This window comes from Protopterus annectens, chromosome 8.part0, assembly GCF_019279795.1.
Source record: "Protopterus annectens isolate FY-2018-M chromosome 8.part0, PAN1.0, whole genome shotgun sequence".
Classification (NCBI taxonomy): domain Eukaryota; kingdom Metazoa; phylum Chordata; order Ceratodontiformes; family Protopteridae; genus Protopterus; species Protopterus annectens.
This window is the reverse complement of record NC_056741.1, coordinates 1,632,302,410-1,632,315,310: the sequence shown is the minus strand read 5'-3', so window position 1 is coordinate 1,632,315,310 and position 12,901 is coordinate 1,632,302,410.

The window sequence follows — 12,901 nt, the reverse complement described above, 5'->3', positions numbered from 1 at the left end:
ACAAAACAAACCATTATAGTAATATCCAACTAAGACACCACAAACACCCACAAAAATTTGGACAGCAATAAAAACATCTTACAACCAGGACAGGTTACTGCACCTTTTACACCTTTCCCTTTTACCACCATTACCAAAGAAAGTATCGCCTCACAATTTAATAACTATTTCACAAAATCCATCTTAGCCCTGACCATGACCAAAAATAACTGTTCTACTCCACCACCACCCATTTTAACATTAAGTCAAGAAAAAAATAAGTTATGTACTCACCACAAAGTTCCATGTTTGTAGTCCATCTCGCCCTTCATTCTTAGATATGAGTTTGGCTCAGACTCAGCTGATTACAAAGCTCAAAGTCTCTCAGTTGGCTCGTGGCAAGGTAGGTATCCCATAGTGCACTAGTAAGAATCCCCAGGTCTTGTTTACTGCTGTCTAAAAAAGTGATAGAAGGTATTTCCACAAGGAACAACAAAGATGAAAGGTCTCCACCCTAAGGAAGATAGATACTATCTTGTCTCCAGATCCTCCAAGGATACATGGCCAGGGGGTAGGTGGGTGGGTTCGTAAGAATGAAGGGCGAGATGGACTACAAACATGGAATGTTATGGTGAGTACATAACTTCTTTATGTTCTGTAGTCCTATCTCGCCTTCATTCTTACATATGGGACAGGGTCCCTAGCACCTTTTTCTCAGGTGGCTCATGGGAATATACTCCTAAAAACCATGGAACCAAAGGAGGTTCTACCCCTGAAGGCCAAGTCCAATTTGCAATGAGTAATAAAGGTATGAGGGGTAGCCCAAGTTGCTGCTGCACATATACTGTCAATTGGAATTCTGGCTTGAAAGCCAGCAGATGTGGATACGGATCTGGTAGAGAGAGCTTTAATTTTAAATGGGAGTTCTTTGCCATTAGAAGAACAAATAAAAGATATACAATTTGAAATCCAGTTTGATAATGTTATCTTGGAGACTGGCACACCTTTTCTTGACTCAGAAAAAGATACAAACAATTGGTCTGATCTCCTAAACTCCTTGGTTCTATGTAGATAGAACCTTAATTGTCTGTGAACATCAAGACTGGCAGTTCAATAGTTTGATTCATATTAGACTGAGAACAAACCTTGAGGATGAAGGACAGATTTGTACGAATGGAAACTCTGTCTCTACGAAAAATCAAGTAAGGAGGTTTGACTGACAGTGCTTGTAACTCTGACACTCTTCTGGTGGATATAATGGCTAGTAGAAAAATTTTCTTCCATAAAAGGAACTTTAATTCACAGGTATGTGCGGGTTCAAAAGGCAGGGGAGTAAGTTTAGACTGAACAAAATTTAGATCCCAGGGAGATACAGGTTCTTGAAAGGGAGGTCTCAGCAAGGTAGTGCCTTTCAAAAATGATTTACACAATCTGTGAGCCATAAGATTAGGTTTGTGTTGTCCCAAATGAAAATTGGAGATTGCTATTAACTGACCTTTGATTGTAGCAGCAGCTGATCCCTGATGAAAAAGTTTGGTTAGGAATTCTAACACCAAGGGAATGGAAGCTGTAAAAGGATCTATGTTTTTTTCTCATGCCCAGATAGAAAATCTTTTCCACAATAACACTGCACGAACCACAAATCCAAAATATAGACTCTGCTGATACTAATAAAGGCTGTCTTTCCTTTGAATTCTTCTATTCAGAAGAGTATAAATTCCAATTAACTCCACAGGCAAGCTCCAGCGACACAACGTGATAGTTTATTAAGCAAACAAAACAGTAAAATAATAAAACAGCAGATTAAGCGCTTTCATCTCCACTCAGGAGACTTCATTAGAATCATCAGCTGAAAGTAGCCATGCACTTAATATACCACATCATTGCTTTTCATTGGTCAACCAATTAATTAAATAAATAAATTAGCTTATATCAGATCAAATACATTAACAATGTCATAATTCATAGTATATAAAACACAACATTAAATACAACCTATAATAGAGCAAGGCAGATGTGATGAATGGATCTTCTAGTTGTCAGGTCCAAGACAGAATGCCCAACAGAGCTTACAATACACCAACATACTGGAGAAGAAAAAGGAGAACAACAGAGGGGGGACATGTCAAAACTTGGGACTTTTAAGTGTGGTAGGTGTTCCCAGTTTCCCTTCATAGCTGGAACAAAAGATTTGGATATACCCAGTACTGGTTATAAAATTAGGGGTAAAACTTATTCCTGTTGTTATACTAAAGGAGTGGTGCATTTAGTGTACTGTAAGGTGTGTTGGGCATATTATATTGGAAAGACAGAGTTACGCATATATGAGCATATAAATGATAATAATAGGAAGAATGAAAATAATGCTCTATACAGACACCTACTGACCTATAAGGAAGCAGACCATTAATTTTGGGTGCTAGAGGAAGTTAAGGAAAGAGAGAGAGGGGGTGATTGGGAGACCCGAATGGAATTTCGGGAAATTATTTGGCAGTTAAGGCTTGATGCATGTAATAATCTTGGCCTGAACGACCACATTTCTATCACCCCTGCTTTAAAACTATTATCAGCTAACCCCAAAAGGTCGGACCCTTAAGTAAATACACTAAGATCAATACAAGGACAGAATATCAGTAAATATATAAGTGTGTACACTGATTCATCCCTCCATATTACTGTTAATAACAATATTTTTAACATTTTTAACATTTTAACATTTTATTGTACAGTGCAATATTTAATAATTAATTTATTTAATTATTTATTGAATTATACATGTAATTTTTCATAATAATATTTATATGTATTTCCTCAGGAATTTGGAAGTGTTTTTCCTCCAATAACAAAGCATGGTATTACAGTTTTGGTCTGCACACAAAATGTATTTTGATCTGCACTTAAAAAAGTATTTATTTTTACAGTTGTACATATTTATTTTTACAGTTGTACATTTTTACTAGTTTTTAGGATTAACTAGTACACAGTCTTCTATAGGTTTCAACTTATATTTATACTGACATTTACATTTATATTTATAGGTTGTATTTAATGTTGTGTTTTATATACTATGAATTATAACATTGTTAATGTGTTTGATCTGACATAAGCTAAGTTATTTACTTTAATTAATTAATTAATTAATTAATTAATTAATTAATTGGTTGACCAATGAAAAGCAATTATATGGTATATTAAGTGCATGGTTACTTTCAGCAGATGATTCTGATGAAGTCTCCTGAGTAGAGATGAAAGCAAGTAATCTGCTGTTTTATTATTTTACTGTTTTGTTTGTTCAACAAACAATCAATTTGTGTTGCTGGAGCTTGCCTGTGTAGTTAATTGGACTTTATACTCTTCTGAATAGAAGACTTCTAAGGAGGGGCAGCCTTTATTGGTATCAGCAGAGTAAATCTTTTCCATTTGCTAGTGTACGATTTTTTCAGAGAAGGCTTGTGAGAAGATGTCAGGATATGTGTAACTGCAGGGGAGAAATCATGAAGCCTGACTAGGGATGGAAGTGGAGCAGCCACGCTGTCAAGTTGAGGGTGTGGAGACAGGGGTGGAATGTGCCTGACATATGTGTCAGAAGGTCTGGTACTGGGTCCAGAGTCCATGGATCGTCTAGAAAGTGAGGCCCGAGAAAGGGGAACCAAATCTGACGAGGCCAGTAAGGAGTGATAAGAATCATTCTGCTTCCCAAGGTCTTTGCTTTCTGGATCACTTTCGATATTAGCGGAAAGGGAGGTAAGGCACAAAGAAGTCCCGAGTGCCAATTGTGAAGAAGTGCATCTCTCAGTGTATCTCCTGGGGATGGGGATAAGGGAGAAGTAGCTGCTGCATTTGGCATTTATTGGGCTGGCAAACAGATCACAGCAAGGTAGTCCCCATATGTAGAAAATCTGTTCCATGACTTTCTGATTCAGAGACCATTCATGAGGCATCAAGATTGCCCTGCCGAGCTTGTCGGCTATCACAATGGTTGCCCCCGGGATATGCATTGCAACTAGAAAGCATTGGGAAGATATCGCCCACTGCCAAACACGAAAAGCCTCTCGACATAGGGGGTAGGATCTGGTTCCTCCTTGTTTGTTTATATACCATACCGCTGACATATTGTCTGATTAGATTGCTATTGTCCCCAGAGGAAGAAAGTCATGAAGGGCTTGCAACACTAGTAGCAGTGCTCTCATCTCTAAAACATTGATATGCAAGTGAGCCTCATGTTCTTGCCATGTGCCTTGGACTGTCCTGCCTAGATAATGCCCCACTACCCTATCTGGGAGGCATCCGTGGTCACAGTAGCAACAGGTTGGCAAGGAATGAATGGTGTCCCTTTCGTTAGTTGATTGGACTGGATCCACCAAAGAAGGTCCTTTTTGCAAGATTCAGTTATCAAAATAGGATGAGACAGAGGCAGTTGTTGAAGAGACCACTGGGAAAATAGTAGACATTGAAGAATTCTCATATGTAGTCTGGCTAGTGGAACTAGAGTTATAGTAGAGGCCATGGTTCCTAGAAGTTTGAGCACTGTCTTCGCTTTGACTTTGTGTTGGGAAAATAGGCTGTATATCTGTTGTCTTAGATTTTGCATTCAGTCTGCAGGAAGGTGAGCCATCATTGCGACTGTGTCTATTTCTGTGCCTATAAAAGTCATATTGAGGGGGCGCCAATGAAGACTTTTCCCAATTTATAGTAATCCCTAGCTGAGTGCAGACTTGGATGTTTGAATCCCTGGCTTGTAGAAGTAGCTGTCTGGTGGTGGCAGTCAGGAGCCAGTCATCCAAGTACAGAAACACTTGGAATCCAAGACATTTCAAGTGAGCCGATACTACTGCCATGCATTTGGTGAACTGCCTGGAGGGCTGTGGTGAGAACAAAAGGCAGAGCACAAAATTGGTAATGACTGGCTCCCAGCCGGAAGCGTAAATGACTCCTCAATGCTCTGTCCATTTTTATGTGGTAGTACGCATCTTGGAGATCTATGGAGCACATCCAATTGTCTTTCCCTACCAGAGAGAGTATAGACTGCAGTGTTACCATTCAGAACTTGGACTTCTGCATTGATTTGTTTAATTTGCTGAGATCCAAAATGGGCCTCCAGTCCCCTGTTCGTTTTGGCACTAAAAAGAATCTGGAATAAGTTCCGAATCCTGTCTGGTCTGCAGGGACGGTTTGGATGACTGTCTTTTGAAGCAACTTTTGGACTTCTATAGTTGCTTGATACCTGTGATTGGGTGGAACATCTGGGATTTTCTTGGTGGGATGAAGTGGAAAAGAGAAGGGTATGGAGTATCCTCTGGAAATTCTTTGTACCCACTTGTCTTGGGTAATGTCGTGCCAGGCTTCTGGATACAAAGATAAGCAACCCATGACTCGCTCCAGAGAGGCACAGTAGGGCCCCACTTCAGGAGTGCTGATAGAGACATCTACGAAAAGAATTGTGGCCACCCTGGTTTTACGGACCCCCCCTGCCTCTAGAGCGACATCTACATTACTTCCTCCTCTTCTGCCTCTGAAGGAGGAATCACCTTGTGCATCCAGGAAAAATCTCTAAGATTTCTTGAACCACATTTTCCCGCCTCTCTGAACCTTAGGGTATGGTCTAGAAGGGACGTAAAAACATACTCCCATGGCAGAGAGAGTTTTCCCTTCCTGTTCGCACCTGGTGAGTGTATCTTTTACCTTTGGTCCAAACAGAGAAGGAACTGTCAAAGGGGGTGTTGGTAAATGTAGATTTGAAGGGCTCCACAAAGTTACATATGTGTATCCAAGAGTGTCTCCTAAGGGAAACTCCTGAACCCACTGCCCTGCTCGCTCCATCTGCTGCATAAGATATCAGCCTCATGGAGGAGTTAACAATGGAGTTTAAGGTAGACAACTGAGCAGTAACCCTCTCAGGGACTCCTTCAGCTAAGGTACCTTGGAGAGTATCACCTAGCTCCTTTAGGAAATCTCTTTGAAGTCTAGTGAAACGGGTGAGGTAATTCAGTGATCTGAGTGTAAAAGCCGCTGAAGAGAAAATACGCTTCCCGTATCCATCCATCTTTCGAGACTCCTTGTTCGGTGGATGGAAAGATGAGGAAGTTTCCACTAGTTCCTTCTTTTGTGGGTGCTGCCACCACCATGGCATCTACAGGCACACCTTTAGTCAAAAACTCTTTCTCCTTGGAGGCTGAAAGAAATGTGTTGGGCCTTCTGGGGACTGGTTCCATGGCATCAGGAGTTTCCCACACCTTTCGACTAACTAAATCTAAGAGCTCATTGAAAGGTGGAGACACCCAAGAGGCTGAAGGTTGAGACCCAAAAGCCTTCAGGTACACTGACTCCTCATCAGAAGGGGTGGCAGTGGGCCAGCCGCCTCTCTGTTTCAGGATTTCTAGGATATCTACGAAGGAGATATCATCAGAGGATGACCTAGGGGACGCTTCTGACTCCTCGAGTTTAGTGTCAGAGGTGATGGACTCATCAGGGGAGTCGACATGCTTCCTCTTGCAAGTTCTCTTCAGAGGAGGCTTCTCAGAAGAGTATTCTGGGGAGGTCTCGGAAGACTGGGGGCCACGCAATGGGGGCTCCTGAGGCTTTGGGTCTCTTCTGTCAAGAGAGAGAGATGGTGCTGAGACAGATGTCAGAGCTTTAGAGGGAAGAGCATTGGTACCCTTGTGTGGAGCTGAAGACCTTGACAGCATGCTTCTCATCATCTCGAAGGCAGATCTCTCTGGTTCCGAGGATACCCCTGGTTCCAAGGAAGTGGAAGTAGTCCTTGGCTCCAAAGTGATCGGCTCCGAGACAGATGTAGGATCCAAGCTCAACCGAGCCGACGCACAAAAAGGTAGGCTCGAAACTGAGGAAGTTCGGGTCCAAGCGTCCCTGTCGGGGCTGACTGGTGAGCTTCGACTCCCAGACACCAAGGACGGCACTGAAGGTGTCGGAGTGGAACCTGGCTCCGAGACCGACAAAAGAGGTGCTGGAACCGACAGTTCCACAACAAGTGGCACCGATAGCTCTGGCTCTGAAGGACCAACATGGCTGGGAGGAGGAACAGAAGCAGGAAGTCTGGCCTTAGACGGCTCCGGAACCAATTGGGTCGGAGCCAGCAACAAATTAGCTAGCGCCGACGACTTCAAGAGTCTAAGCACTACTCTCTCTACATCCTCTTCAGAAAGACTCTTGGAGGATCTGGAAGACAAGGTAGGTGATCTGGATCTCTGCAAAATCGGAGATCTGAGAGTTGGGAAGACCGGTAATAATTCTCTAGACCGGCGATAAACGATAAACTTGGGGCCGATATTGGAGTGTCAATGTCGATAACCTCGACTAGCTCCAAGGACAGTGAAACCCAAGAGGTAGAAGGTTTGTCCAATTTTGTAATTTTTTGTGGAGGTCCAGATAAAATAGCTGGTGTGGGAGACTGTCTCTTGGCCGACTTGACCTTCTCTTTCTTAGAAGAGGGAGACCTGGAATGTGATGATGAAGAGCTGGCTAAATCCTCCTCAAAGGAAGGCTTAAGGAGACCTTTCAGGATCAGTTTGTTCTTCCTTTCCTGGAGAACCCGAGAACTAAAGGAGTGACAAAAGGAACATGTCTCCTGAAGATGTATGGCTCCAAGGCAGTAAACAAAATTACTATGTCCGTTAGTCAGAGACATTTTTTGAGAACATTTGAGGCACTTTTTAAAACCCAAAGGTTTATGATCCTTTGATTCCTTAGACATATTGTCACAAAACACAAATAGGAAGGAAAAGCACAAAGAGAGAACAAGGTCCTCTAACTTAAATGGGCCTAGCCCTGCTCAAGAACAACACACAAGGACGAGCAGAAAACAGAGGACTAGGTCCTCTAACTTAAACGGGCCTAGCCCTGCTGAGGAAACAGCACTCTAGAGGAAAGTAATAGAGGACTAGGTCCTCTAACTTAAACGGACTAGCCGTAAACAGAGGAGAAGCTACGTCTAAGAATTTGCAACAACAACTGCAATAATTCAACAAACACTCTAAATAGTTTTAGCTAACAAGAGTTAATAAAGGAACACTGCACACAGCTATTAACTTTATGCTACTTATTCTAGTCAAAAACACAAGTTTAGAAAAGGTCCTAACCCAAACATGGACCTACGCCTAAGATATCTAAATATAGCAAAAAACTAGCACACCAAAGAAGGGATACCACCCAGAAGAAAAGGGGTCTGTGGAAGTGACGGCCAACAAATTTTCAACAACTTTGCAAATATTCAAAAAACACACTAACTAATTTACTACTATAATAACTACAATAACGCTATTTATACTAAGCTACTGATATTATCAAAAATGATCACTCTAGACAAGAATAATGAAGAATATCTAACTTAGCCACGGCCAAGAAAGAGAGCACTTCTGAACTCGTAGACGCGGCAAACGAGATCTGGGGATTCTTACTAGTGCACTATGGGATACCTACCTTGCCATGAGCCAACTGAGAGATTTTGAGCTTTGTAATCGGCCGAGTTGGAGCGGAGGATTGGCTCCGAACTCATATGTAAGAATGAAGGTGAGATAGGACTAGAGAACACATCACCTATCCTGTATCCATCCTAATCAATAGATCTATCTCTGAGGAAAAAGTCCCAACCATTTGGAAAATATCACATATAATCCCACCGCACAAAGGTGGAAGCTCAACAGAATTATCCAGCTGTCTCCATATAGCAATCTTATCACCATTATCCAAAATTTTAGACAGCTGCATTCATTCTCAATTACTACACTACCTCTTAACTAACAATCCTCTGTCTAACACTCAGCATGGATTTCGACCAAAACACAGCACTGCTACTCCCCTGCTGTCCTTCACCAACACTGTTAATCAGCATAGAAATGATGGTAATCTATTATCTTCTATTTTTCTTAATCTATCCAAAGGTTTTGATACTGTTTCACATAAACTCTTAAAGGCTCTTTCTGAACTCAAACTTGGCCATTCCACACTTGCCTGGTTCCAAGATTATTTTTCCAGTTGCCATCAAACCGTAAAATGACAAAGCCTCTCTCCTTTACAGGCAGTCACTCTGGGAGTTCCTCAAGGATCTCTCCTTGGACCTCTTCTCTTTACTTTATTCACTTACAATCTTCACACCTCTGCCCTGCATGCATCTCTGGTCCAGCATGTAAATGATACTACTTGAATATGTGCTGCTCCAACACTACAGCAACTTTAGCATATTACACAACAGTCCTTCACAGTAGTAGAATCTTGGCTAGATAATGCAGAGCTTATTCTTAACCCTAACAAGATTAAACACATGCTTTTCCACCCCAACAGAGCCAGAAACCCTCCCCCACCTTTCAACATCTCATTAGCCAACAACACAATTATTTCTCCAGTATCCCATGCCAAACTTCTTGGTGTAATCATAGAAAGTAACCTGAAATTCGATATTCACATAGCTCAGACAATAAAGTAAGTCCATAAAAAACGTGGTACCTCATACAGAAACAAACAATTTCTAAAAAACAACACAAAAGCAACCACTGCTAGAACTCATCTTATCTCCACCCTCCTATACACTTCTTCAATCCTCACAAATCTAAAGAAATATGATTTAAACAAACCTAACATGCTACAATAAAATAGCAAAATTCACCACAGAATCAAACTACGGCTCCCACCACTAAGACAACTTACCTGGTTAGAGTTGTCCAACCTCCTAACCTACAACCAACAGATCATGGCCCATCAATTACTTAAGCAACCAGAAAGAACCTCTGCCCTCGAGCAGCTACTACTATCCTATAGTACCAACTCTGTCCTAAGGTCCACTAACAAATCTCTATTAAAGATATCCAAAGCAAACATCTCTGCTGGAAAATCCTTATTCTCAAATTATATATATCCAAAATCTGGAACTCACTGGCCTAAGAAATAAAAACTACCACTAGCACTACAAGATTCAAAAATATCCTTAGAACCCATCTATCTAACATATGGATATGCTCATGTACTAACCCCGTTTATGAAAGTATACCCATGCAAATCATCTGTAAATGTCAACTACCATTCATTTGTGAATTGATATAAACTATCTTATCCTGTATTTACTATTCTAGATCTCTGTAGAAATGCAGTATTATTATATTGTAAACATGGCTTCAGACAAGTTGTTTTACATTAAGAAGATTTGTGGTCTGCACTGTTGCGGCAGGACAGGTGGCTTACATCCTTTTAAGTTGGGCGTTGCTGATTGAAGGCTTAGTGTCTGTTATTCTAAAGTGCATCTGCTCTGGTTTAAGTAGTTGGGCTTTGGGCCAGTTATTTTGCATTAAGAAGGTGTGGTCTGCACTCTTGTGGGAAGAGAGGGTAGATTCTGCCCTTCTGAGCTGGGAGTTTCTGGTTAAAGGCTTATTGTACCTCCTTATTTGAACTGTTTCTTTCTGAAATTGGTACACCTTATTTGCTGTAGCATAGACTAGATTCAGACCTGCTGAATCTAGCTTTGTTTGTATAACTTGAGCACTAATCCAGGTCATATTTTTTTGGAGAATGTTCCTCTGCACCCTAGTGGCAGGAGTGTGCACTCAGGTCACTCCACAACAAGTACAAATATGACTCTGTCATCGTCCATGTTGATGTGAATGACCTGAGACATACCTCCCTGGACTACATGAAAAGAGACATGGAGGAGCTCTCCGATCTTGTAGCCCAGGCGCAGATATGACCCTAGCCCTGAGTAGCATCCTGCCATCACCCAGAATGATACCACAGTACAAGGACAAAATGATTGACTTCAACAATTGGCTAAGCTTCTGGTGTCATTCTAAGGGGATCCAGTATCTGTCTACCTGGGATGACATGATCAACAGACCACGATGCTTTGCCAGAGATGGCCTGCACCTGTCGTCCTTGGGATTCCGGATACTGGCTAAGGCTCTTACTGCCACTATAGTGCCTTTTTTAGGCAAGTTTAAAATGACAAATTCACCACCATAACAGGTACAAGCAAGCAAAATCTGAGGGTATTGCTACTCAATGCTAGAAGTCTAAATCTCAAAATGCACTCACTCGAGGCACTCCTTAAAATGGAGAGCACTGACATCTGTGCAGTGTCAGAGACCTGGTTCAAGGCTCCAAGGAGCACCCCTGCAATACCAGGCTATAATTCATATCACACCATTCGGCCACCTAACCTGGACCAAAACACTAAAGGCGGAGGTGTGTCCATATTTATTAAGGATAACCATACCTCCAGGCAAGTTGCTCAGCATAATGCATCCGAGATTATCCAAGTGCAACTAACTCTGGGCAAGACCACAATCCAAATTGTAGCTTGCTACATATCACCCACCATGCCCCAGGATTCCCACTCCTCATTTCTGGATACACTGGAAAATATTAGGGTACAACCCAACACCCTAAAAATGGGCAATTTCAACTACCCCACCATTAACTGGGAAAACTAGGGTGGCCTAATAATTAAGGTGTTTGCCTTACAGACACAAGGTGCAGGGTTTGAGTCTCACAAGGCATAATTGGCTAAGCTTAAAATGGCTTGCAAGGGCAGTTAGCTTAGTACTAATCTATGAACCTATGTTCCAACTCTTTTGCTCAACGTTTTCTGGAATTCATAAGTTCCAACATCTTGGATCAACTTATCCACACCCCCACCAGGGGCAGCAATATCCTAGACCTGGGCATTACCAACATGGGTGACTGGTGTTCCACACCAAAAGTCAATTCCTCGTTGGTCAGATCCAATCACAAGCTAATCACCCTAGACATCCATATCCCACCCCCACCCCCCCACTAGGGAAACTACTGTAAAAGATTTCTTCAAAGCCAACTTCATACTTCTTAAGACAGAAGTGGCAAACTTCACGACACCCATGCAGATGGACAATAGTGGTACGACTGCTGAATCCTACACAAATGCACTTACATGAGTGCAGGGATCGTGCTATCCCTAACAGAACCAAGATGCTATTCTCCAAAAAAAGAAGCCAATTTGGTGGTCCCCTGTAATAAACAAACTCTACAACAGAAGAAAGAAACTGTTGCAAAAAAGAGTAAAATCCCATGATTGGAGGAACTCCCTGGTCAGCCTCAGTAAGAAGCTGAGATCCCTCATAAAAGAGACCTTGGGACACAGGTGGACAGTAGTCTCTCCTTTGATAATCACATTGCCACAGTAGTCAGGAAATCCTTCTACATGGCACACCTCATCACAAAAGGTTTCTCATCCAGGAAAAAAGAGGTCATTGTTACCCTCTACTCGTCACTCATTAGACCCATTATAGAGTACAAAGCCCCTTTTGGTATGTACCTCACAAGAAATCTACAACAACTGGAAAGGCCGCAGAAATACCTTCCAAAGATGATTACCCACCTCAAAAAGATGCCCTACGCAGACCGTCTCAAAAAACTCCAGCTTTACGCCATTGCCTTTCGCCTACTCACAGGCGATATCTGCCTAACATACAAAGCTATGTCAAACCCAGAGCTGTTGGACATGCTCTGCTTAAAGAAATCCCAGTCCCTCCAAGCTACACGCTCTAGGGACCTAAACCTGGTCATCACAATAAACAGAACATGTTGGAGGGATAGATTCCTGTCCCAGAGACTCCCCATACTCTGGAACAAGCTACCTATCTATATCAAACAAAGCTCCCCATTAGCACTCTTCAAGAAAAATCTTGATAACTGGATGGGAAATAGGAAATTCACCCCGGGGATCACTTCTGTGGCTCTGCTCGACAGTGACACAGGAAAATAATTTTCTTGGATGGCGAAACCCAGGGTACCTTTTTGGCTAGGCTAATATAGGCCCTAGGGCCAATAGCCTAGTATCTACCTATGAACCTATGCACTCATTTTTGTTGTTCTTGGTTGCCATCACAGATTTTTTTTCCATTATACACTCAGTATTATATCGTTTTTGTTATCTACCAATGTG